Source organism: Alosa pseudoharengus, unplaced genomic scaffold, assembly GCF_046254945.1.
Source record: "Alosa pseudoharengus isolate Yale_2024_CS ecotype anadromous, Long Island Sound unplaced genomic scaffold, YU_APseudo_1.1 YU_APseudo_1.1_scf_20, whole genome shotgun sequence".
NCBI classification, from domain to species: domain Eukaryota; kingdom Metazoa; phylum Chordata; class Actinopteri; order Clupeiformes; family Clupeidae; genus Alosa; species Alosa pseudoharengus.
Genome location: NW_027468664.1, coordinates 955510 through 980715, shown reverse-complemented (window position 1 = coordinate 980715; position 25206 = coordinate 955510). Strand labels below are relative to the sequence as shown.

General features: G+C 40.2%; 1 long non-coding RNA gene across 1 annotated transcript; it reads left to right on the top strand.

Moving 5' to 3' along the window:
* Window positions 1–6672: 6672 nt before the first annotated feature.
* LOC143136527 (uncharacterized) lies at window positions 6673–9334 on the top strand. The gene is made up of 4 exons (XR_012989327.1): window positions 6673–6943; window positions 7684–7773; window positions 8475–8567; window positions 8673–9334. It is a non-coding gene; the product is annotated as an uncharacterized LOC143136527 (long non-coding RNA).
* The last annotated feature ends 15872 nt before the right edge of the window (window positions 9335–25206 follow it).

The window sequence follows — 25206 nt, the reverse complement described above, 5'->3', positions numbered from 1 at the left end:
ACAGAGGGAGACTAAAATTAATAAGTTGCAAAACACACAGAACACAAAAAGACCATCACTGAAGCACTACTACTGAGGCGCAAGTCAGGTACATCAAACAAGGGGCAAATAAGGGCTATGAAATGAAGAACATGAAGTCAAACCCTACTTCACAACCTAAAGTGTATCATACCCCCAATTCCCATGTATAATTGTTTTACTGGTCCTCTTTTGTATTTAAATATCAATACTACATGCATATTAAATGTAAATAATATTGTCTACCTAGGCCTATGTCTCATGGAAATTATCTAACGTTAACAACTCTCATCTGTGTCTGTAGAAGCTAAGTTGATATTAGCCTGCATGGAGACACTTTAAATAACAGTTAACTTACTTGCGCCTGATATTTCATTCAAACTAAAACTACATTCACAATGACATCTTACACAGATGTATTTTTGGATATGATATTAACTACCATTCCAGATATCCAACATAATGGTGAAGTTAGCTATTGGAAAAGTTAACATTAACTCCGTCAACGTTAGCGATTCTTAGCTCGCTAACGTTAGCTAATTGCTAGCTAGTTCTAACATGACTTAGTTCGGTTTTGGTTAACATTACACTTTGAAACCAATATATTTATAATAAATTCGCGTTTTCAATTGGCATATGCAGAAGTACTGTAATTCTTACCTTGGATATGATGATGGCAGAGTTTGGACAGCTCACACAAGCAGAAAAGTAATAGTTGAAGTTACTGGATTTGAAAACTGAGGCAGGGGATGAACGTTAGAAATCGCCCCACAATGCTGTGCGGTTCAAGTGCAATTCAAATTGCTGTCAGAGGGTTAAAAGCAGAGCAAGACTGAGAGGCAAACATTTAACAACTTGTTGAAAGTGTCTTTTTTTATCAGCAATCACCAAATGAAAGCTAGACAAAGCCAAAACGATTTCTTTTAGACACAGGAGTTGCATAGCCTACATGCTCATTCCTTATGGTATTTAACTCTCAAAGAATTTGTTGCAGTTCACAATTTTCAGTAAAAAAGTGACTTAATGTGCCTGACATTTTTATTGTAGTCTACTCTTGAGATGTTGACCTTAAAATACTCAGTAAGTTAACCCATTACTTAGGCTACCAGTGACCCAGACAGTGGGTAGAATACCATGTTGGAGATTGAGTTCCAAACCACCAAGCCTGTGGCTGGATTATGGACATTTTTTTTTAGAGTGTACGAGGCCTATTACTACTACTAATAATAATAATGATCACATTCATCATGTTGGTAAGAACAATGTTGGTATTTTACTTTTATTTTGTATTACTACTAGCCTACTGCTAAGCTGCTACTACTACTAATAATAATAATAAATTACTTAAATCATGTTAATTCCCTGCACCTGTTTTAGACGTCCAAAAAAGTGACCTACACCGACGTCCAAATGTTCAACTACATATTGACGTACAAATGGGGTCATTATTAGACGTCCAAATAGTGGACCTAGTTTGCACGTCGTTCTAAAGTTCAGAATTGGTCATGGACCGACGGACGCAATATAGACATCATCTCAACGTCCATACGACGTCCAATGTTTAGTGGGCTACAGTGGACTAGGGCTGCTCAAAAATGACGTTCGAATATCCCCTCTAAAATAAACACATGTATTCGAATATATTGGAATATCTAGGCTATATTATTTGCGCATTATGTCAGTGATGCGCATCATGTCATCTGTTTTTAACTTTTTGTATGGTTATCGCTTGACACGGGGGATCCCAAGCAGCTTTCAGCCATAAGGCATTTCCTAATTCACCTGACACTGATATTCAAAATGTTGAAACTATTTCGGCATAGCCTATAAGCAGTTTAATTAAATGTAATGTTAGTTGTAAACAAACGGGCTACTTGGTGAGGCTTGGCCTCACAGATGCGCTCGTGCCTTAAATGGCAATAGAAATCTTCACGATAGGCCTATTAACTGACCGCCCGATTCACGTTGGCTGGGGGGCAGGGGGGGGGCCATCAGACATTTGTTCCCATGGGTCTATGACTTGTTAATCCGGCCCTGCCCCCTAACGAACGCAACTTTCCACCTCTGAGACAGCTGAAAAGAAGTCTAGAAGACTCCTAACTCACTAGACCTACTTACTGTAGGTTGCGCAAACCACAAGCCTGCATTCGAGGCAGGCCTTCTGTTGAAGAATTTTATAGAAATCCTGCGCTAACAGTAATCCTCCTACCCCCCGCTACCACAGCTGTGGATAGTGTGGCATGCTCACGCTTTATGTCTCCTTCTTGCAAACTAGGCCTATAGCCCAACCATTTGGGAGAGTCTTCAAAAAATAACAACTTGCCAGATATGCCTTCATATCTTTGGGCTTCATTCAGCATTTTGTTCTTCCACTGGAAATGACTCTTCTACATTTGCTGCCTGCTGCATCCTTTCTGTTTGTATTGTTTAGAAAATGTTTGACGTCTTGAGTTAATGCATTAAACATTGTTTGCTGGGAACCAGCCACAAATAGCCTACAGATTCTTGCGTGCGTTCTCTCCAAAATGTGCCCGTTCTATAGGCTGGCCAAGTGCGTAATTCTGTGGCATAAAGCAGATGTATTTGTGTATTGTACAGAAAAATAAAAATAACCTGTCAAGCAGTCAATTGACTACATTGCAGTCAATAAGTAGTGCAAATTACGAAACCAAAACGTGGGTCATAGTTGTCTAAGCCTCTGCTGTGAGGCCAAACCCATGAACAAAGACGCATTGATATCTGCAATAGAGTTTTTTTTTGGCGAAACAAGCTCACAGCCGAACGAGTCATAGCACTGAAGGGAGAGGCAACTGGCATGTGATCTCCCCACGGGCCAATGGATGTACAAGTTTTCTCCTGTGTTTTGTCAAGTTGCAAAATGCCATTCGTTTTAACGAATTTTTATGATAGTACCCTATACAAAAAGTACTTCATACTATCTTAATTGCTTTATACTCAATACTTGACCAATGGCTATTGCATCTGTCTATTGAAAGTGAGAATGTGGCATGTGATCTACTGTGTAGGCTTCATAAAATAAACAGATTGCTAATGGCCTACAAGCTGATCTGGGGTGCGTTTCCCGTACAACTACGGAGGTTAGCTTTTTACTAACAGGATGCATCGTTCAACTAACCAACATGTAAGTTATGACTGTTTCCCCAAACTGTCGTACTTACATAGTACTGTAAGTTTGGACCATGATAGTTTCCAAACTTCAGTAGTCTGGACTAAGGTGGTTAATGACGTTTAGTAACACGTGAACGGGCAGCTGCACATACTTCTGTGGCGCATTGCGTTAAGGCTGGCAGATGACAGCCGCCGTTGCACAGCAGTTACCAGTCTCCTGTCCAAGAGTTCGAATCTGGGTTAAGACGTTGACATTGTTGTTTACCTAAGTTTATCTTTTGTGCAGATCATGAAAATCAAAGATCCATGAAAATCAAAGGCTACATATTCTCAGCTGACTCGTCAAAAAGTGCGCACCACCTTATTATTATCTGCAGGTGTGTGACTTTTAATTTATGTATTTTCTGCCTTGGGCATTTTAAAATAGTGTGTAAATAGAAGTGTAAATATCAATTAGAAACCTATATATATTTATAATTATTAATTTGCAAACAAATAACTGGCGTCAGTGACGTCTTTGACATGAAGATCCCTGGAACTATGCTCCTAGCATTCTACCACAGGTCGAGAGGTGTAGTTGTAACTACACAACTTTACGATAGTGGTTGCGAACGTTCGTTGCTACTATGGTTTTGGGAAACACTAACGTAGTGTAATGATGCATTGGACTATGTAAGTTCCAAATATGAATGTAATTCTGCGGCATAAAGCAGATGTATTTGTTTATTGTACAGAAAAATAAAAATGACATATCAAGCAGTCAATTGACTACATTGCAGTCAAGAAGTAGGGCAAATTAATTTACGAAACCAAAACGTGGGTCATAGTTGTCTAAGCCTCTATAGTAGTCTGTTAAAAACGTCGCAGAAGCCTATACCCAAGGCTACAGATTAATTCTGAACAGTTATTTCTCTACTGGCTCAATTATCACACCACTGTTTTGATTTGCGTAGTTACGTTAACCCAACACTGACAATAATGTAGACAGCAAATTTCGATTTCCGTTACCACCGTGTAGTCAAGCCTTAAGCCATACCCAAGTAGCCTAAATCGAGGTAAATCGAGCTTTTTCAGAATGGGCGGCAGGCAGAGCAATGCACAGTGGCAGAGCGACGCACAGTGGCTGAAAGTGGTACTAAAGCTTCACGCAGCTTCACGCCTCGTAATGCGCGACTGAAGTGGCCATTTGAAAGCGATGCCCACTGTATGAACTCACCCGTCAAGTAAAGTGTTACCGAGAGACTGAACTCTCAATTGTCAATGACAATTCCTGATGATTCATAAGATGTTTACATAAAAGTAAAATTAAGTAATGCTTAAATCATGAATTAATTAATGCATGAATTCATGATAATTCAAGTCCCTATACCGAAAAGTGTTACCTAAAACTTAAATAAACTCTTTAAAGGCTTTGCGGTGAGTTTTAAGGAGAGATTTAAAAGATGTCACAGAATCCGCTAACTTTATTTGCTCAGCCAGTGCATTCCAGAGCTTTGGGGCTAACACAGAAAAAGATCTGTCCCCTTTAGTAGCACCTTAATGTGCGTGTAGGACTATAGAGCACTAGCATTTAGACCAGTGGTCGCCAACCCGTCGATCGCGATCTGTAGATCTTTAGGACTTGCCCAGTAGATCCTGAGAATAACAGGAAAAATAAAAACAGTCACCAAAATTCCTGCATGGTCGCCAACGTTTACAGGGCCTAAAAATCAGCGCGGGATTGCGGCTATAGCGCATGATTTATTCAAAACCCGCAACTCTAGCCATCATAATGCGAGAAATTCCTGCACATATTTTACAGCGCTGTCTGATAACCTTAATCTAATAATGGAGCGGCGTGAATGCGGGACCGGAAGGACCAACGTCTGACTTGAACCGAACATGCAGACACACACACGCGCACAGCACCACTTTGCAGGTACGCTCTCTCTCTCTCTCGCAACTTGTCACAGCTGAAGTCAAATTATGCTAGGTGCTTCTATATCAACTGCTAACTGACAGAAAAAGAAAACGAATGTTTAGCGATCAGGAACTGTCAGGAATTTGTTCTCCATTTGAAGAATGCAATCGATTACGTATACAGACAGCTACATATGAGCTACATTCATACCAAAACAGCGATCAAACATTATCAAATTTATCATGACCTGTTGTCACAAACACTTAGCCTACTCCAATTAGAAAATCATAAATAAAGACTATAAGTGTTATCTCATTGATGCCTGTAGCCTATAAGGGGGTGGAGGATGTGATAGGCTATTTTTGACCTGATACATTTGCCTAAATAAAAGGCCTTAAATTGAAAGTATTTTAGCTTTGATTCTCTTTTGACTAGATCTTGTCTTTTTTCAGGGCGAGGTCAGGGATCTTGGGCTCAAAAAGGTTGGTGACCACTGATTTAGACTATCTGAAGCCTGTGTAAGGACTTTTGAGTAAGAGTTTTGGACTATTTGAAGCCTGTGTAAGGACTTTTGAATAAGAGTTTTGGGTAACGCTTTAGAATAACATGTGCTTATTAGGTATTAACATTGCATAAGCAGTTAACAATTCATTACTAACAGTTAGTTAACTGTTGTTATCCTTTAATAACATTAACTAACTGTTAACATGCAGCTTGTAAGTGTTAATAAGCAGCCTTTTAGGTTACTTACAAGCATATTTGTTAACAGTTGTAAGTGTTAACAAGCAGCTTGTTAATGCTTGTTAATGGTGTATAAGACAAAGAGGTGGATAACTAATACGCTTATAAGACCTTTCTTACCTATTTGTAGTAAATTTTGCAGCCCCCCAATCTAAAGCGAGGACCATGTAGCCTATAGTTCCACAAGCCCAACCTTCTATCTCTCTATACTATATCTCTCTATCTAGCTTGGTTTAGCTGTGAGAAATGCACCTTTAAAATTGTTGCAGTGAGCAGGGATCGAACCCCGGTCTCCTGCATCAGAGAGTGCATCGTTACTTATTGAGCTACACTACTTTTCTTGTTCAGCTGATGAATTTGTTTATTTTGATTCTATATTCCGAAAATATTCCGATGTTCTATATCACACTAGCTATGCTTTTTACAAATATGTTTCTAAAGGAAAAAGTGGTGTTTAATTAATGCAGAAACAGACCACGAATGTTCGCCTCTGTTCAAGGCAAACTGAAACATGTTTCAAATCGATCACGAACGTTCGCCTATGTTTGCAACTTTAAACCAGAGCTTTGAACGCACCCACTTATCGTCTTTAAGCCTCGGTTGCTAGGTAACCAAACTATATACAAAGCTGGCATATCTTTAGACTGCTGACAAACTGACAAACTGTTTTATGCGTTCACTGAACAAAGATTATGGAAATTAAACACCACTTTTCCATCAGAAACATTTGTAAAAAGCATAGCTAGTATGATATAGAACATCAGAATATTTTCCATCACCCAATTAGGAACAGTAGTGTAGCTGAACACATAGCAATGCACTCTTTGACGCGGGAGACCGGGGTTCGATTCCTGCTCACACTGTAAAAAATGATCGATGCAAAAAGTTGTACAAATGAGGAAATACATGTTGGCTCAACATAATGGTTGTGTAAACAAAGAAAAATATGTTTGGTCAATGATTGCATGATTTTCATTACTGTACTACAAAATGTTCATCAAGAGAAAATGTATAATTGTGTTCACGGAACTTTTAACGTTGCACAAAAAATATTATGTTGGCCGAGCAAGAGGGAATCATCCGAGCATGCGCAAATGAGTTCTACTACTCTGGAATTTCCCACCAAGAGTCATGACCGTCACGACGTTGTTTGTGGTGAGTGCTTCAAAGTTAGCTCTCTATCTTTGTGCTGTGAGGTAATCAGAAAATTTAGGTTAATAATATCTATTGTCTATCAACAAAGTTTGAAATAGCTATATTGTCAGTTACTACAGCGATTAGCAGTGCTGGCAAATCACATGTTTAACTCATAAAAGTTAGCATTCCTTTCCAACTGGCGTGTGGTTTTAACGTTGACCCTAACGTTAACAGTTACGTATCGCTATATTGCATGGCATGTTACCGTTTAGTAGTTTTTCCAAATTCCATTTGCATTCTGGCTTATGATATGTATGATTATTGACTTTGCTGCAGCCAGCTAGTCTTGGCAACTTTTGCGATCACAGAGTGTCGGCTAGTTCTAACGGTTAGCACTAGCTGGCATTCAAGGCACTTGTGCCCTCATGTTAGCAGCTAGTACTCTGCACAAAGCATCCTTATGCAAGGGTGAAATAACATTTCAGTCTGATTAAAAAAATAACCAGTTGTGCTAACACGAAAACGAATAGCTGCTACCAGAGTTGTAAGCTGTTTAACATATTTGGACGTAGCTCTAATCAATTTGCCTCACCAAACGCCCCTTTAGCCTGGTACCCAGCTATACGTAACCTAGAAGAGGCATGATTGCTAATGCGCCATGTTTAAGAATACCCTAAAATACTTAAGCATAGTTTAGCATGGTTGTCCTGTTTATAGAATTATGAGTTATTGATGCATTTGTCTTGTTTGTATTTCAGGTATTTTGTTTCAGGCTTAAAACTAAATGCAGTGCCGCTATTGTAAGACATCCTGCTGTAAGCACTACAGGCTTCATCATTGGCAAGCAGGTAACGTTTTTTTCCCCTGCATTCATCCAGACTGTGTTTGTATTTTTACAAAAACAGGGGCCTTAAAAACCCATTTATGGAGAGCACATCCTAAAATAGACAGGCGCATGCACCGACCATGCCAGTTTTCGGTGTGAATTATGTGAATTCTCAAAGCAGTCAACTTCCCTGATCAAGACCTTGTGATCAACATCATGTATGCATTACACAGAGAGATTCTGGTGTAGTATTAAGCTGTTTTTCTCCTATCATATAGCTCTATTTGACCAGCACCTACATACACTACTGTGCAAAATTGACTAATTTCACCATTGGTTCATCTTGACCAGCCTCATGAAAGTCACCTGACATGCTTTTGGTCAATATGACTGAACAAAAAAAAGGCAACAAGTGCACAGCATGTTTGAGAACTATTTTAGGACTGTTAGAAAACCACTTTCAGTATCTAACTTAACTCTGGGAATGTTATTCCAACAGTTTTAAGGGATCTGCGTACTTATCACTTGTTAGCTGATTATCCGTCGCCGATTGTAATCTTAATGCATTTCAGGTAGCTATTTCATGAAGTTGGTTGTAATGAAGCCCAATGGTGAAAGGAGTAAGTGATCCTAAACTGTTGCATGGTAGAGTAGATGTGTGTAACCTCTGTGAATTAGGTGACTTAATAATGTCTTTTTGATGACCTGTCTTTTTTTTTGCAGACCACAGATCTAACTACTTATAGACGGTCTGCTGTTCTTCATGGTCTTCCCCTGTACTTAAGAGAGCCATCTGCAATTTCAAAGACTATTAAGGTAATTCATTTGAAAACTTTATGGTATTACTGTTTGAGATGCAGTAATGATTGCTTAAGACATGCTTTCAGTCTGACACTAAGTGTCATTTATTGTCTTTCACAGGATACTGACTGAGGCACTGGGGCCACACACAAAAGCCATGAACATGGGGATCCTGGAAGTAACTGACAGTTCTACCAACTCAGGACCATATCCCACAGTGGTCAATGTGGCTGTAGTACTGGAGGAGGAAGTTGTCATGGACAATCTGGGAGACTTCACAAACCCTCATGATGCTCTTTGGTCTGCTTTATGCTCTAAATATGGAGTACCCTAAGGACTTAAGGTACACATTCGAGGCAGTCCAGACGATTCTCTTAAACCTGGGAAAAAGTGCACAGCAAGGATACAGTCCTTGAAGAAAGAGTTATTACAGGTGTAATGGTCATTACAGTACATGTTAATTGCCAGTCATTGAGGTATTTTGAGGTATCAAAGGTTTCATGCAAATGTTTCTGTTAAATGGCAGTGACTTTTTTTGTTGGATTTTTGTAACTGTTCTGGAACATGTCACAAATCATTTTGAACCAATTTTACATCAGATGTTCACAGGCAAAGCTGTCATGTTTTACTTTTGTTTCATTTTGTAAAGCAGATATTTGTTTTTCCAATACAACTATTGAGTGACATGCCATGCTTTCTTGAACTCTCAGATCTTGTTTCTAGGACACTGGTTAAATACACTTGAGCCTTACAGGCGAGTTCATATGGATTTAAATAAATAAATAAAATGTACTTTATCAGAACATAGTGTCATTTATTTGAAATAATGAAAAATAGACATTTTGGCCAACATGAAATATTTAATTAATACAACATTTTATTTCAAGTTATGTCTGCTTGTTGGCCCAACAAGCTATGGTTAGTCAACAGAGAATATTTAATTGACACAACATTCTATTTTAAGTTCAGTCTACATGCAGGGATAGTCAGCACAACAAAAAAAAGTTGGTTTCCGCAACTTAAGTTGGGCTAACTAAAAATTTTAGGTGCAACGGGTCACTAGAAATTTTTATGTTGGAGAGGCATATTTTTTTTTACAGTGCACTGCAACAATTTTTAAGGTGTATTTCTCACAGCTAAACCAAGCTAGATAGAGAGATACAGTATATAGTCTTATTTATGCACTATCCTTCACACACACACACAATGATAAAATAGGTCTTATTTATGCACTATCCTTCACACACACACACACACACACACAATGATAAAATATGTCTTATTTATGCACTATCCTTCATACACACACACAACAACACAAATATATATGTGCACTATCCTTCATACACAGACACACACACACACTAATTCCGCCAGCACACTGTTCCGTTCACCCACTCACCACCCTGACTCATAGCACACACACTTTCCAGAGCGCACACACACACACACAGACTCAGACAGAGAGAGAGATAAACATACTCTCCCTGCCCTGAAAGAAACACAGTTAGAAACATAGAAACACACACATACAGAAATAAAACTCACACACACACTCACACTCTCTCACACACACACACACTCTCTCACACACACACACTCTCTCACACTCACACACTCTCTCTCACACTCACACACTCTCTCACACTCTCTCTCTCACAGACACACACACACACACTCTCTCTCACACACACTCTCTCACACACACACTCTCTCACAGACACACACACACTCTCTCACACTCACACACTCTCTCTCACACTCACACATTTCTTCAGAAACATTAAAGGTGTTTGTTTTTATTTAAATTTATTAGAAAACATTAAAGGTATTTGTTTTTATTTAAATGTATTAGAAAACATTAAAAGTGTTTGTTTTTATATAAATTTATTAGCAGACACTTTTTTCCAAAACAACATACATTATATTACAACCAAGGACCAAACCAAACACACCAGAGAGCTAGCTTACCCCTCCCTTCAGTATCCCCATAGGGTTCAGTATTCCCATACAGTAGGGTCCTGCACATAGGGTTCAGTATTCCCATAGGGTCCTGCACATAAGGTTCAGTATGTCCATAGGGTTCAGTATTCCCATACAGTAGGGTCCTGCACATAGGGTTCAGTATTCCCATACAGTAGGGTCCTGCACATAGGGTTCAGTATTCCCATAGGATCCTGCACATAGGGTTCAGTATTCCCATAGGGTCCTGCACATAAGGTTCAGTATCCCCATAGGGTTCAGTATTCCCATAGGGTCCTGCACATAGGGTTCAGTATTCCCATAGGGTTCAGTATTCCCATAGGGTCCTGCACATAGGGTTCAGTATTCCCATAGGGTCCTGCACATAAGGTTCAGTATCCCCATAGGGTTCAGTATTCCCATACAGTAGGGTCCTGCACATAGGGTTCAGTATTCCCATAAGGTCCTGCACATAGGGTTCAGTATCCCCATAGGGTCCTGCACATAGGGTTCAGTATTCACATAGGGTTCAGTATTCCCATAGGGTCCTGCACATACGGTTCAGTATTCCCATAGGGTCCTGCACATAAGGTTCAGTATGTCCATAGGGTCCTGCACATAAGGTTTTGTTTTTGTTTGGGGGACAGCCTACCCCCACTTGGAAATGTTTGCTGAAGGTGACAAAATGTGGGCTTGAAATTGCGTACGATCACTGACTGTGTTTAAAGCTGCAGTTGGCAATTTTTTTGATTATATTCACTGAAACCGACACTATGCTCTGAACAACATAAATCAGCCAGTTTTAGAAAAAACTAACCCTCAATCTGTCAGACTTGCCAACTGCAGCTTTAATGTAGACTACAGTCACACACTGCAACCCTGACACATGGAAACACTGTTCAGACATTCTCTCTCTCTCTTACACACACACTGCATCCCTGACAAATGGAAACACTGTTGCAGGTCAGACTGCTGGAAATGTTCACATGGAAAACAACTCCTCCGAACATTCTCTCTCTCTTTCTCTCTCTCTCTCACACACACACACACATACACACACTTACATACACACAAGCTGATTTCTGCAGCTCTCAGAAAGTTGACACGTAATAAGAGCTGTTTTTTTATCATCCTGTCTTTCACCAACTTAACCAACAATACCCCCCACACACACACACTTCCCCCCTCTCCACACACACACACACACATATAACAACCCCCCCCCACACACACACACACAGACACACACTTAACAATCCCAACCCACATACACACACACAGTTACACATGCAGACATTCACACACATTGACCTCTGACATTAGTGTGTGTGGAATGTCTCCTCTTCAGTGGGACTGGAGCCCTGTAATCCGAGTTAGCAGCAGGAAGAAGCATGTCCACACACATCCTCACACACACACACATACTCACACACATTGATCTTAGAGAGCGTGATACAGTATGGCATGCAGACCTGGTATGGCAATCTGACAGTTCAGTTAAAGTCCAAGTTGGGGCGTCTGGTCAAAACTGCCCTGAAGATTGTAGGTCATCCAGACCAGGGCTACATGCAGGCACTCTATGAAAAGTCAGTCCTCAGGGAGCCACTGAAAATTGTAGAAGACCCTACACACATCCTGTACGAGGAGTTTGCCCTCCTACCCTCAGGTAGACGCTTTAGAGTACTAAACTGCAGATTAAATAAATACAAAAACTCCTTTATCCCAACTGCCATAAAGATGCTCAATGATAGGTAGCTGGCTATATGTATCCAGTGTGCAGCTCTGACTGAGTTGTCTCTTGTTGTAACTGTGGTGGTGTGGGGCTGTATGTGTAACTGTTGTTTTTTAATTGCCTATGTATGAGCTGTATGTGTGATGCAGTGATTGTGAAGCCCAAGACAAACAAACACACACATCACATCCTCACACACACACAAATCCTTAAAGCGATGGTTCGGAGTAACTTCACCCTAGGGTCCTTTGCACCATGACCCCGAGCCAAAAACCCTCCCAGAACCTTTTTTCCCTTGGTCGAACCCTGGTCGAGTAGCGCTGTCAGAAACTAATGACGTTCTGCAGTCGTGATGGAACCAACTTTTATCTCGTAAATTACCCCACTAATAATGCCCTGAATGGTACGAAACTTTTGCAGTAGTACAACTATGACCTTTAGTCCAATAACGAGGCATTAGAAAGTTTGTAAGTGCACCAGGAGTTTATTTAAATAACACTTGCCTGATTATCTGCTACTATACCGCTGCGTCGACGTTTCTTCCTGTGATTTGGGAAAAGCCCGTAAATGTGTGATATATGTGCGTGTGGGTATGTGTATGTGTGTGGGTATGTGTGTGTGTGTGTGTGTGTGTGTGTGTGTGTGTGTGGGTATGTGTGTGTGTGTGGGTATGTGTGTGTGTGTGGGTATGTGTGTGGGTATGTGTGTGCGTGTGTGTGTGGGTATGTGCGTGTGTGGGTATGTGTGTGGGTATGTGTGTGTGTGGGTATGTGTGTGTGTGTGTGTGTGGGTATGTGTGTGTGGGTATGTGTGTGTGTGTGGGTGTGTGTGGGTATGTGTGTGTGTGTGTGTGGGTATGTGTGTGTGGGTATGTGTGTGTGTGTGTGTGTGTGTGGGTATGTGTGTGTGTGTGTGTGGGTATGTGTGTGTGTGGGTATGTGTGTGTGTGTGGGTGTGGGTATGTGTGTGGGTATGTGTGTGTGTGTGGGTATGTGTGTGTGTGTGTATGTGTGGGTATGTGTGTGTGTGTGTGTGTGGGTATGTGTTTGGGTATGTTTGTGTGTGTGTGGGTATGTGTGTGTGTGTGGGTATGTGTGTGTGTGGGGGTATGTGTGTGTGTGTGGGTATGTGTGTGTGTGGCGAAAACACCAACAATATCACTTGCTGTAATATTCCAAATACCCCAGATATTACCATTATAGATGACAATACTAAGAATGTGACTATTGTTTAAATAATATAATATGGACTAAGCCAACTGCTTACTGCTCCATTTCTGCAATAATAGGTAGTTTATCCATCTGGAAGCGACGATGCCATGTTTACCCATAATCATGCAGTTCAGAATGAAAATAGCACAATGCATTCTGTGTCTGATCAGACCTGCCTAAGTGTGTAACATACTTCCTTCAATGTTTGGATCTGTGAATCTTCCCCTGTGTTAAGGTCCAAATAAAAACATTAAATGTGTGTGTGTGTTTTGTGTGTGTGTCGGTATGTGTGAGTGTGTTTTGTGTGTGTGTGTGTGTGTGTGTGGGGGGGGGGGGGTATGTGTGTGTGTGTGTGGAGATAGCTGTGGTCAGTTGTGGGATTCATGGTACTCACCTTAACCCCTGCTTCCCCCAGGCCCTGTGTGTGTGAGTGTCTGCCTGTCTGTGGGTGTGTTAGTGTGTAGGCTATGTGTTTGTGCATGTGTGTTTATGCCATGCGAGTATGAAGTTGGAAAATCTGGGATGTTAAACAGTCACTGTTAAATTAGTGTGTGTGTGTGTGTGTGTATGTGTATGGGATATTAAACAGTCACTTAAATGACTGCTGGGTCTTTGAACTCCTCCCTTTTCCTCACCCTGAAACTCTCCCTCTTCTCTCTGTTAAATTAGTGTGTGTGTGTGTGTGTGTGTGTATGTGTGTGTGTGTGTGTGTGTGTGTGTGTGTGTATCCCTCCCTCTTCTTCTCTCTGTTTTTCTCACTCTTTCTCTTTCTTTGTTTCTCTCTCACACACTCTTTGTTTCTCTCTCACACACTCTTTGTTTCTCTCACACACTCTTTGTTTCTCTCTCACACACTCTTTGTTTCTCTCACACACACTTTGTTTCTCTCACACACTCTTTGTTTCTCTCTCACACACTCTTTGTTTCTCTCTCACACACTCTTTGTTTCTCTCTCACACACTCTTTGTCTCACTGGCTCTTTGAGTCTTTGTCTTTCCGTCTTAATTCACAAACTAGTTAGTTAAACCACCAAGTGCAACATGGTGGTCCACCTAAATCACCACACACACACACGCACACACACACACAACAGTCCCGTTTATTACCCCGTAGGTTGCATTGCATCTCAGGCAGGCCGCAGTGCAGATGAGAAGGACACACACACGCACACACACACACACATCCCTGTTTCTGTGAGTAAGAGCCGGTTAAGGGTGGAATGTTCTTGCGTCGCCAGACTTGCCCTGTGCATCCCTGGAGGCCCCCCTGCAGGCAAAGTGTGTGTGTGTGTGTGTGTGTGCGTGTGTCAGACAGTGATCTCACCCCTATGTGTTCCACCCCCCTCTGGCAGCTCACACACAATTACAGTAAGCACTCCACCTCTCTCTCTCTCTCTCTCACACACACACACACACTCCACCCCCACCACAGACAATACAAGATCACACTTCATCAAGCCATCATTCATAAGCAACCATAAACCCTTACCTTATCATAATCCCTTAATTTACAGCATGAACCCTTACCATAAACGCTAAAACTTTACCATAAACCCTAAAACTTTAACATAATCCCTTACCGTAATCGCTAAAACTTTACCATAATCCCTTACCGTAAACTCTAAACCCTTAACATAAACCCTAAAGCAGGGCTCTTTAATTGGCGGCCCAGAGACGGTTGATAAACTAACCTAACATATTTTTGCTAGAACTAGTAGACTGCCACAAAGTTGCTAAACGTATGTTATTTCAGGTTAGTTTGCAACAATATAAAAGTTTAACCAAAGTCCTTAGCTGCTAGCTAGCTAGCAAACATAACTCGCCATACAACTCACTTTCCGTCTACTGTGCTAACATTAGCTAACTAGCTAGCTAGCTCGGTTAACGGGCAAAATTCAACCCAGATAGCAAAGGAGCGTTGAGGGGCGTTGAATCCACGTTTGTTTGAAGCGGCGGAGGTTGATTCAACGCCCCTGTGCTATCAGGGAATTATTTATTCCGTATTCGAAAGAGTTGTATAAAGAGTATACAAAATTATATTTTCTTATTGCTTATTCAGAGAAAAGTTTATGTTTTGACACACCGGAGTCCGGAACTAGTGCCATTTCGTTCCATTTAGTTAGTTAGTTAAAGGTAACCCTCACTGGTGAGTAGGAAGGGTGATTTAAATCAGATGAGCATTCAAAGGTCATTTAGAATTGAAACATTATTTTTTGAAACTAGAAAAAAAATATATATTTTGAGCATTATAATACATGTTTCACATGTCACACATAGTTGCTATACAAGCTAGCTTGCTAACAGTGTTCCCTAGTTGCTATTTTAAAGGAGAACTTGGCAACTATTTCAACGTAATAAATCCGTTTAGATATCATTTGGATGGTTAAATGACCTGTTCCGGTGAAAATGCTGACTTTCCACGCTGCCCCTAGCATCCCCAGGCGGAAAACCAACCTTGCAACATTGAGACTACCATCCCGGAAAGATAAGTGAGAAACAAGAAAGTCGTTTTAAATCGTGTTTCTTACCTTGTAACATCCACATTGTTCTGCTGAACTTATGCTAACTGTTTTGCTAGCTTGTAAACAAATCAATGTGCTTTATTGTTACCTTTTTCCAGTTTGAAATAGCATAATGCACAATTTCTCCAGCAGAGGGGGAAATATAGCTAATCCTGCCAAGTTTCCCTTTAACTAGCTTGCTAACATTGTCAATTTAAAGATCTAGCCAGTCTCTATGCTGTTTTCATGGACAGCAAGAATTCGCTTCTGTCGTTTTAAATAAGGCTACTTTGTTATCTCCAGTGGTTCAACTAGTGTTGCACGGTGTATCGATACTAAAAAGGTATCACGATGCCTTCACGCAAAAAACGATACGATTTCCGACGTTTTTAGAATCGATACTTTATTAAAATTAACGTTCTGTGTCTGTGTGAACTGCTGCTCTCACTGCTCCTTGCACGCATCTAGGCAAGTGGCCGTCTCAAGCAGGCAGCTCTGAGTGAGTGAGTGCGCCGCCAACGTCAACATACAGTAGTTCTTTGCCGACCGTCCTCGGCCTTGTGGATAAAACACAAGGTGAAGTGAAATCTGCAACTATTTCGGATACATCGTGAATAGTGAAGGCAAGCCATCAGGTACACAGAGGCCCGTTTGTGAAATATGTTTCAAAATCATTTAAAAGCAGTAGGCTATGGAACTTGGCTAAACACCTCGTAGACATATCCCAACATTTTTGTTCAAAGAACGACAGGTTAACGAATATGCTATAGAAAACACGACTACATGGTTAGTGACAAGTTCTTCTCTTCTGTTTTAGTCTAGCCTAAGTGAAACGAGTATGGTTCTCTGGGATAAAGCGAACCTTCCTTCATCAATGAATTTTGACGAGACATAACGAGCTGTAATCATTTTGACGAGACATAACGAGCTGTAATCATAGGGTGCTAACGTGATGAAAGTGCAATGTTCACGCCAGAATAACATTACCATAACTTGTAAACAATCTATTTCATGTTTGGTCACGGTCAGTACTACTGGTAATATTTGTCATGGCATGTAGACTGCAATTTGTTCAATAAGTATTGCCCAGATGTAGGATAGGCTACCCGATATGCGCTAATTAAAGCCCACAGCATAAAATACCACCAAAGCGTGTTGAGTCCTTATAATAATAGCGGGTTATTGTTACGTGGTAGCAAATCATGTTATCAAAGAAATAGACGTAGGCTAATGTAGGAATACACACAGACATATTGCAACAGGTAATGGTGTAGGCCTATCTGACGAAGACCTGAATGGTTGGAACGTCGTACTTGTACACTGGGCGCAAAGAAGACTATCCTCACATTTTTCCCGTTGCAACTGTCAAAGAAATCCCATTAACACGGGAAGGCCTACGGAAGCCTTTACTGTACATCAGATGGCCTAAAGATTAGGCCCCTCTGCATAGCATTCAGTGATTTGCATGCAGTAATTTCAACACGGACCTTGATCTAGCCTAGTTTGGCTATTTAAAGCTACTTTATTGGCAAAACACAACACAATGTAATGAACTATAGCAAAAAATAAAGGACTTAATCACACAAAGTAGGCCTACTATTTTACTGACTATAAAAATAATAATTATGTAGGAAGTTTAGAACCCAGAATTGACCTGCACACTACAAAAGTGCACCGAATTCAACACAAATGACTCAATACACTTGGAGGAGGTATGAGTCCTTTCTTTTCCAGATATCTTAGGATTTCGCCGTAGTATCGTTTCAGTATTGAGCATCGTGATATTTATGGCAGGTATCGTATCGAAGTCATAATTTTGGTATCGTGACAACACTAGGTTCAACACTTTCACTTGTGCAGATGTGCACACACTTTGAAGAGCGCTGACAACACTACCCCCTAATAATAATAATAATAATAATAATAATAATACCCCCTAATGCTATGCCTCTTTATTTGATAACACTAAATTAACACTTTGAATGCTGCGCTGTTTTCGGAAGCTTTGGCCCAGAGTGCCGGCAATCTAGACCATTTTTGACGATTTTTGTAGAGCCACAGCGTATTCTATGTTATAGCTATGGACACATACTATGGCTCGTTTGAAAGGTGAGACTTTAAGCTCTCAGTGGGTACAAACCATTTATTTCTACATGCATGTAGCTAAACAGTGTCTAGTTGTCATCAAAATCCCGGCTTTTTTTCTAGAAATGGAGATATAGCGTCTTTTATGAAATATGCCCTGTTTGACCCTTGTCACTCTTCTGACACTTACATTTCTGGGTCAAAGGACTTGTGCAAGATAAATATAGTTTTTCTGTTCACAAAACCACCTTTTGGTCGGTAACGTCTGTGTTTTCATGAGTTTTTGATCATCATCTAGTTCAGTTGCATTCATCATAGAGTTCCCAAAATCACACATAAGTGAGTGTCTATTTTCGTAATTAAAAAAAGCTAAAAACGCAATATTGCGTTTTTTGCCACTCAAAGTGTTACAAAATATTCCCTATTCTGGAAAATGTTTCGTTTCTTTTTCCTTTGGTCCGCGGTTCAATTGTGCCACAAATTATCCGCGGACCAGCAACCTCATCGTCGAAGAGGGGGTTCACTCTTTATTACGACAACCCGTTATTACGACGACCCTCTATTACAACATACCGTTATTACGACATGCCTCTATTTAGACATGCCCCTACTCCGATTTTTTTTAGTACCGCTATTCCGACATTACCAATCCTCATTTTCAATTTATCTCTGCAGTTCCTGTATCCTATCAAATTCCAACATCCTAGATGCATGGATGAGCTGTAGTCATGTCATCTGCACCTGCAGCTACATCAACAATCCACCCGCCATCCACTCCAAACAATGTTTTTCCCAATAGTTGATATCGGCACACATTTCAGTCAAAACCCTATAGGTGATTTTGAACTGGCCATGTGAATAAATGTTACACATTATGTAAAACACAGGTAGCTCTCCTCATTATCTCTCAGGGGAAAACTGTCGGAAACTCCATGCATCAAACAAACTCTGTGCGTGCAGGCCACCTATATTAATTAATTAACAGCCGTCAATCAACGGCCAATTGCGCAAAGACGGGAGGAATTCTTATGCTCCAGTAGCCTAAACCACTTCAGTGAACGTTCAAATAACCCCCAGAGTTCAGTGTCCATCAGGGTGTTCAAACTGGATGTGCGATATATTCAAGTTGCTTATATTGCATTTTAGAGGACAATGATAAAGTCATGTGCAACGCATTTTGGCTTGCCAGCAGGTTTGATAAACTCAATTTACTACACAATAATGTAGGCTAGGCCTATATTTTTTATATGTCATGCGTGTAGTTGTTGAATTGCACATAACATGTCTGCATATTTATTTAGTCTTCTTTCTCTCGACTTTAGGCTAGCGCATCCATTATCATGGCCCTATAATTGTGCAAAGACGGGATATCCGACGCTCCTTTTACAGTAAACCACTTCACAACGAACGTTCAAATAACCCCCAGAGTTCAGTGTCCATCAGTCCCAACATTTAGAAACATAATCGAAAAGTCCAAGCGTGAATTGGGTGTGTTTTGATTTTGAGAGAGACTGGAGAAGGGCCGTATGTCTCACAGCAACTGCGATAACCTTGTTTCTTGAAGGCTATCCTTAGGCTACCTCCAAATAGCCACATCTAATGAGGGTCGGCGACTATCCAATACCCAATACTATTTGCAATACCCTCGATATACATATTGTTGGAAAGCTTAGTTTATGGCCGTTCGTGTGAGTACAATAACTTCATTTTGTAAATTTTACCAAAACGACTGGTTTCGCCTTGCAGGGTCACATTTCATTTGTTGTCTTATCTTTTTTTATTCAAAACAATTCGTAGGTATCCATACTCAAATTACCACCAGACACAAATAATCATCACCTACGGTAGGTTAAATCCTATGTCTCTCTCCAAAATCTCTTCCTCTGAGATGCACGCGCTATAGGCTATAATTTAGGCTATCCGACTGTAGGCCTAGGCTATACTGCCCATATTGGAATAAAAAAATAAAGGCCCACCCTAGGCCTACTTTGCAAAAGTCCACTCTGTTGAAAAATCCTGTTAATGACCTCGTGTCGGAATGGCAGGACGTTTGAAAAAAAAATCAAGTGTCGCTACTCCGACAATGGGAAAAGAAATTGTCGCAGTAGTGGGACGCTTGAAAATTAATGTTAATAATAATAATAATAATAATAATAATAAGCTTTATTTGTATAGCACCTTTCATACACAAGTGCTTTACATTTGAAGCATGTAACACAATAATAGTCAGTCAGTCATTATCAATCACTTTTCTTCATTGCTGGGGCCGTTTATGATCCACTCAGCAACATATCAAAAATATAGAAAATAACATGTCATAAGACTTGCAGGCTTAACCCTTTACCCCCCACAAGCACGCCATATGGCAACTGTGGCAAGGAAAAACTCCCATATTCCAGGAAGAAACCTTGAGCAGAACCTGACTTAATAGGGGGAGCCCATCTGCTTCTGGCTGGCTGCGCCCTCCAATAGCAGCAGATGTAGAATAATCTGAAAAAGTAGTCTACAGGATAAGATGAGTTAACTAAAAGCTTTCCTGTACAGGTATGTTTTCAGATCTTTTTAAAAAATATTTACTGAACTCGCCTGCTTGATGTACAGAGGCAGGGTGTTCCATAGTTTGGGGGCATCATGGATAAAAGCAGCTTCTCCACTTTGCTTGTGGAGCACTTTGGGTACAATTAAAAGATTAGAATTGGATGATCTAAGTTTCCTTTGTGGTTGATAAGATATTAAAAGTTCAGATATATGAAGGTGCTATGCCATTCAGAGCTTTGTAAGTAATTAACATAACCTTAAAATCAATTCTATAGGAAATAGGGAGCCAGTGCAGTTCAGCCAACACAGGGGTGATGTGTTCTCTCTTCTTGGTCTTAGTTAAAAGTCTAGCTGCAGAGTTCTGTATGAGTGCCAATTTCTTTAGATGTTTTTTGGGAAGACCAGTGAAAAGTGCATTGCAGTAGTCTAACCTGCTAGTGATAAAGGCGTGAATTAGTTTTTCTGCATCTTGTTGAGTTAAAAAGGGCCGCACTTTGGCAATGTTTCTCAGGTGGAAATAGTCTGTCTGAGTAACTTTACTGATATGGGGCTTAAAACTTAACTCTGTATCTAAGATGACACCGAGGCTTGTTACTTTTGGTTTGACCTGGTGCGCCAAGTTCCCCAGATTACTAAGAACAATGTCTCGCTTTAGTTTTGGTCCATATAAAAAATCCTCTGTTTTGTCATCATTTAGTTTCAAAAAGAATTTGCTCATCCACTGATTAATGGAGGTTAGGCATGCAGTGAGGGAGCAAAGGCCATCTGGGTTAGTTGGCTCCACAGAAATATACAATTGGGTATCATCTGCGTAGCTGTGGAAGTTTACATTATGCTGATATATGACATTTCCCAACGGAAGCATATATAGGGAAAATAGCAGTGGACCAAGGCAGCTCCCCTGGGCCACACCAAAAGGCAAGTCATGTTTTTCAGACACATGATCTCCTAGACTGATATAAAAATCTCTGCCAGTAATGTAGGTTTGAAACCAGTTTAGAGCATTATCAGAGAGACCCACCCACTTCGCAAGGCGGTGAATTAGGATGCTATGATCAATGGTGTCAAATGCCACACTCAAATCCAGAAGAATAAGGATTGAGACTTTGTTTGAGTCAGTAGCCAGTCTGAGATCATTGACTATTTTTACTAGAGCCGTTTCTGTGCTGTGATTTGATCTAAAACCTGATTTGAATTTTTCAAGGATACTGTTTTCGTTGAGGAAGGTATTTAACTGATTACAAACAACTTTTTCAAGTACTTTGCTCAGGAACGGTAGATTTGATATAGGCCTGTAGTTGCTCAGATTTGTGTGGTCAAGATTCAACTTTTTAAGTAAAGGTTTCACAACAGCGGTTTTAAAAGCAGTTGGAAATATACCTTTTTCTAATGAGGTATTTATTACCTTGAGAATAAAGGGAACTAAGCTATCATATACATTTTTGAGGAATCTAGTAGGGATTGGATCTAAAACACATGTTGAGGAGCCGGTTTGAGTTATAATTTTACCAAGCTCAGATTGAGTAATAGTGCTAAAGGACCTTAATTTTGGGGGGCTGTTTTTGGGCTTACTATCAAACATATTACTTGTGTTACCAATAGCCTCCCTTATAGAAATGACTTTTTGAAGAAGTCTGCAAATTCTTCGCATCTTAGAGAGGATGCCTGACTGAGTGTATCAAAAGGTGTTTGATGCAATAGCCTATCAATGGTAGAGAACAACACCCTAGAGTTTCCACTGTTTTCAGCAATTACCTTAGAGAAGTGGTTCCTTCTCTCATTCCGAATAGCTCTATTATAATTTGCTATTTTTTCTTTTAGAATGGCACGGATGTTCTCTCAGTTTTTCTACATGATCTTTTTAGATCATGGATATTTTCGTTCATCCAAGGTGTCAGTTTGCTACAGGGCCTTTTTTTAGTCTTTAAGGGTGCCACTCTATCAAGCAGAGCGCCTAATTCACGATTGAGAGCCTCTACCATTTGATCAATGGGATGATGTAAAATATCTAAATTTATGGAGTCTATAAGAGCTATGAACTGCTGTTCTGCTCTAATGTCCAAGAGTCGCGATTTGATTGCAATTTCGGGATGAATTTTTGGAGTATGTAGTACTATATTAAAAGACACACAATAATAATCAGACATATTTATATCATTTACTGATAAGTCTGTGACTTCTATCCCTCTAGAAATGACTAGATCGAGGGTGTTGCCAAGGTTGTGGGTGGGTCCTGTAACATGCTGCTTTAGCTCTAAACTGTCCAAAACATTAAGGAAGAAAGAATGGAGGCAATTCCACCACCTCGTTTGCCTTGTCTAATTGAGTGGAAGAAATTATAATTTGGGGGACAGGTTTCAACAAGAACAGCTTTAGAAATACATTACACTAATGATAGACATGGACAGGGCCGTGGGAAGTGAGTTTTGGTTGGGGGTGCTGTAGTCGGGGGGGGGGGTTAAAAAAAGTTATTGTATTTTATTTAAACGCCTTTCTCTGCTAATGGACAACAGCATACTGGCATTGCATGACACACAGCACAGGCATACATCACTGTCAAGAACATTATGGCTACACTACAGAAAAAATGCGACAAAATGTCGCAAACCACAGATTGATACTAACGCAAACAAAGTAACCGTCTGCTATCTGACGCTACACTAGTAAGGTAACAAAGTTGCTGTAGCCTTGCACCGAAATCGACGGTGAACACGTGAAATATAAAACTGTTGAACACCAACATTAATAAAACGTAATAATTATTGACGCTTCTGACATGGGTGTCAAAACAGGCTAAAGACCCTATCGCACAGCATATTAGACAGAACACATTGACTCAAAACATATGCATAACATAGGCATAGGCTACGCAATATTCATAGGCTAGCCTACATTAAATTGATCCACATATCACAAATATAGCCTACAACAAATGCTGACATCATAAACGCAGTGTAGCCTTTAACCTACACTTTCAAAAAGAAGAGAAAGAACGCTCTGAGGAGGCCACTGAAACAGGCACGCAAAGACACAAATGAATAAGTTCATCTACCTCGCTGAAGAGAGCTCTTGTTTGTGGATGGAGCTTACTCAATATCCATGCCACCTTTCACCGTGGTGCACCGAGACTCCCCGATAACACTATGCATCATTTTAAACTGAAGATTGAGGCGGCCCGTGTTCAGCTCCTTGGGAAACTCACGGTAATATTCAGCTACTTAAATATGGCATATTGTCGTACCATAAAGCTAGCGTCATGGATCTCTCTCAGGTTTGTTTTGTTATTTTGTTTAGATCTCCCAGGTCTAATGTAACATGTTTTAGTGCATAATAGAATAATAGACAGGGGGACAGAGAGCTTCTTTTTTTTCTGATCGTGAGTGGTATGACATATAAATACGCGTGCTTTCCTGCAGGGGGTGCTGCCGCACCCCCAGCACCCCCACTTCCCACGGCTATGGACATGGACATTTATACCGGGCTAGGATGTGCTGCTTTCACATCTACGGTGTCATTTTCTTAATAAACTAATACGACGTTTTAATGGGCATATCCCGTAGCATATTGTTCAAAACATCATCAGAGTAGGCCTAGGCTAGCCTAAGATAAATTGTTCAAACCATATTGTTTCCAAATATTAAAAACTAATAATAGCCAAAAATACTAAAAATACGCAATGCATGCTGGGAAGCAAAACTCAACATGAAATAAAGTACATGAAACATAACTAGAATGCATTGACGTTATATCCACTCGTTTTCTTGGACCTGTGATCAAACAGGGACAGCCTATAAATGTAAGCCTATCTTCCTGGAACATTGCAGATAAAGAAAAATGTATCGTTTTCTCTAGGCTATGAATGCTCTTTGTAGCCAACTTTAAGATGAAATAAATAGATTCCAGATGTTTCTATTCTATATCATTGTTTTATTAATAAACAGTAAGGCTCTGGTGAGGCAGAGAGCCTCGAAGCTCCTCGTCAGAAATCTCATCGGATATGTGCACTCTTTGCTGTTTCCACAAGGAGCTGTTGTAACATCGGGGACAGCTATGCGTGACACTTTTAAACGCGAGCATGCGTCAAATAAATTACAATGACATTTAAACAAGTCATGAAGAAGCAGTATCCTTAATTCTTCTGCAATGTAGAGCTAGATCGTTTTGCTTTACAAATTAAGTAGTCACTTCTGTTGCTAGACAACCCTAAACAAATGCTACGTGGTCTGTTTTTAACATTTCTCTAGTTTTATTGCATCGTATTCAGCTCCAAAAGTCAGCTCAGTCCCAATTCGGCCGTGTGTGTGTTTCTGAAAATAAAACAGATAATAAGTACGTGACTACGTTAAATAAACCACTGCCTATTTAGAGCATGTTACATGCATCACGTAATGACAGTTATCTGAAGAAATGCGCATTGTAGGCTAAGCTAGAAGCTAACAACAGCGACTTTGCTAACGTTACACCAAGCATCACATCAAGGGCGCGGGAAGGGGTTGCTGAGGGTGCTGCAGCACCCCCTGCTGGCAGGAGATAGATTTTTAAAAATGATTATAATTTTTTTTAAATAATTACTAATTCGCTGTCTGACATTATTTATATTTTTGTATGTGAAATGATGAGTCAAAT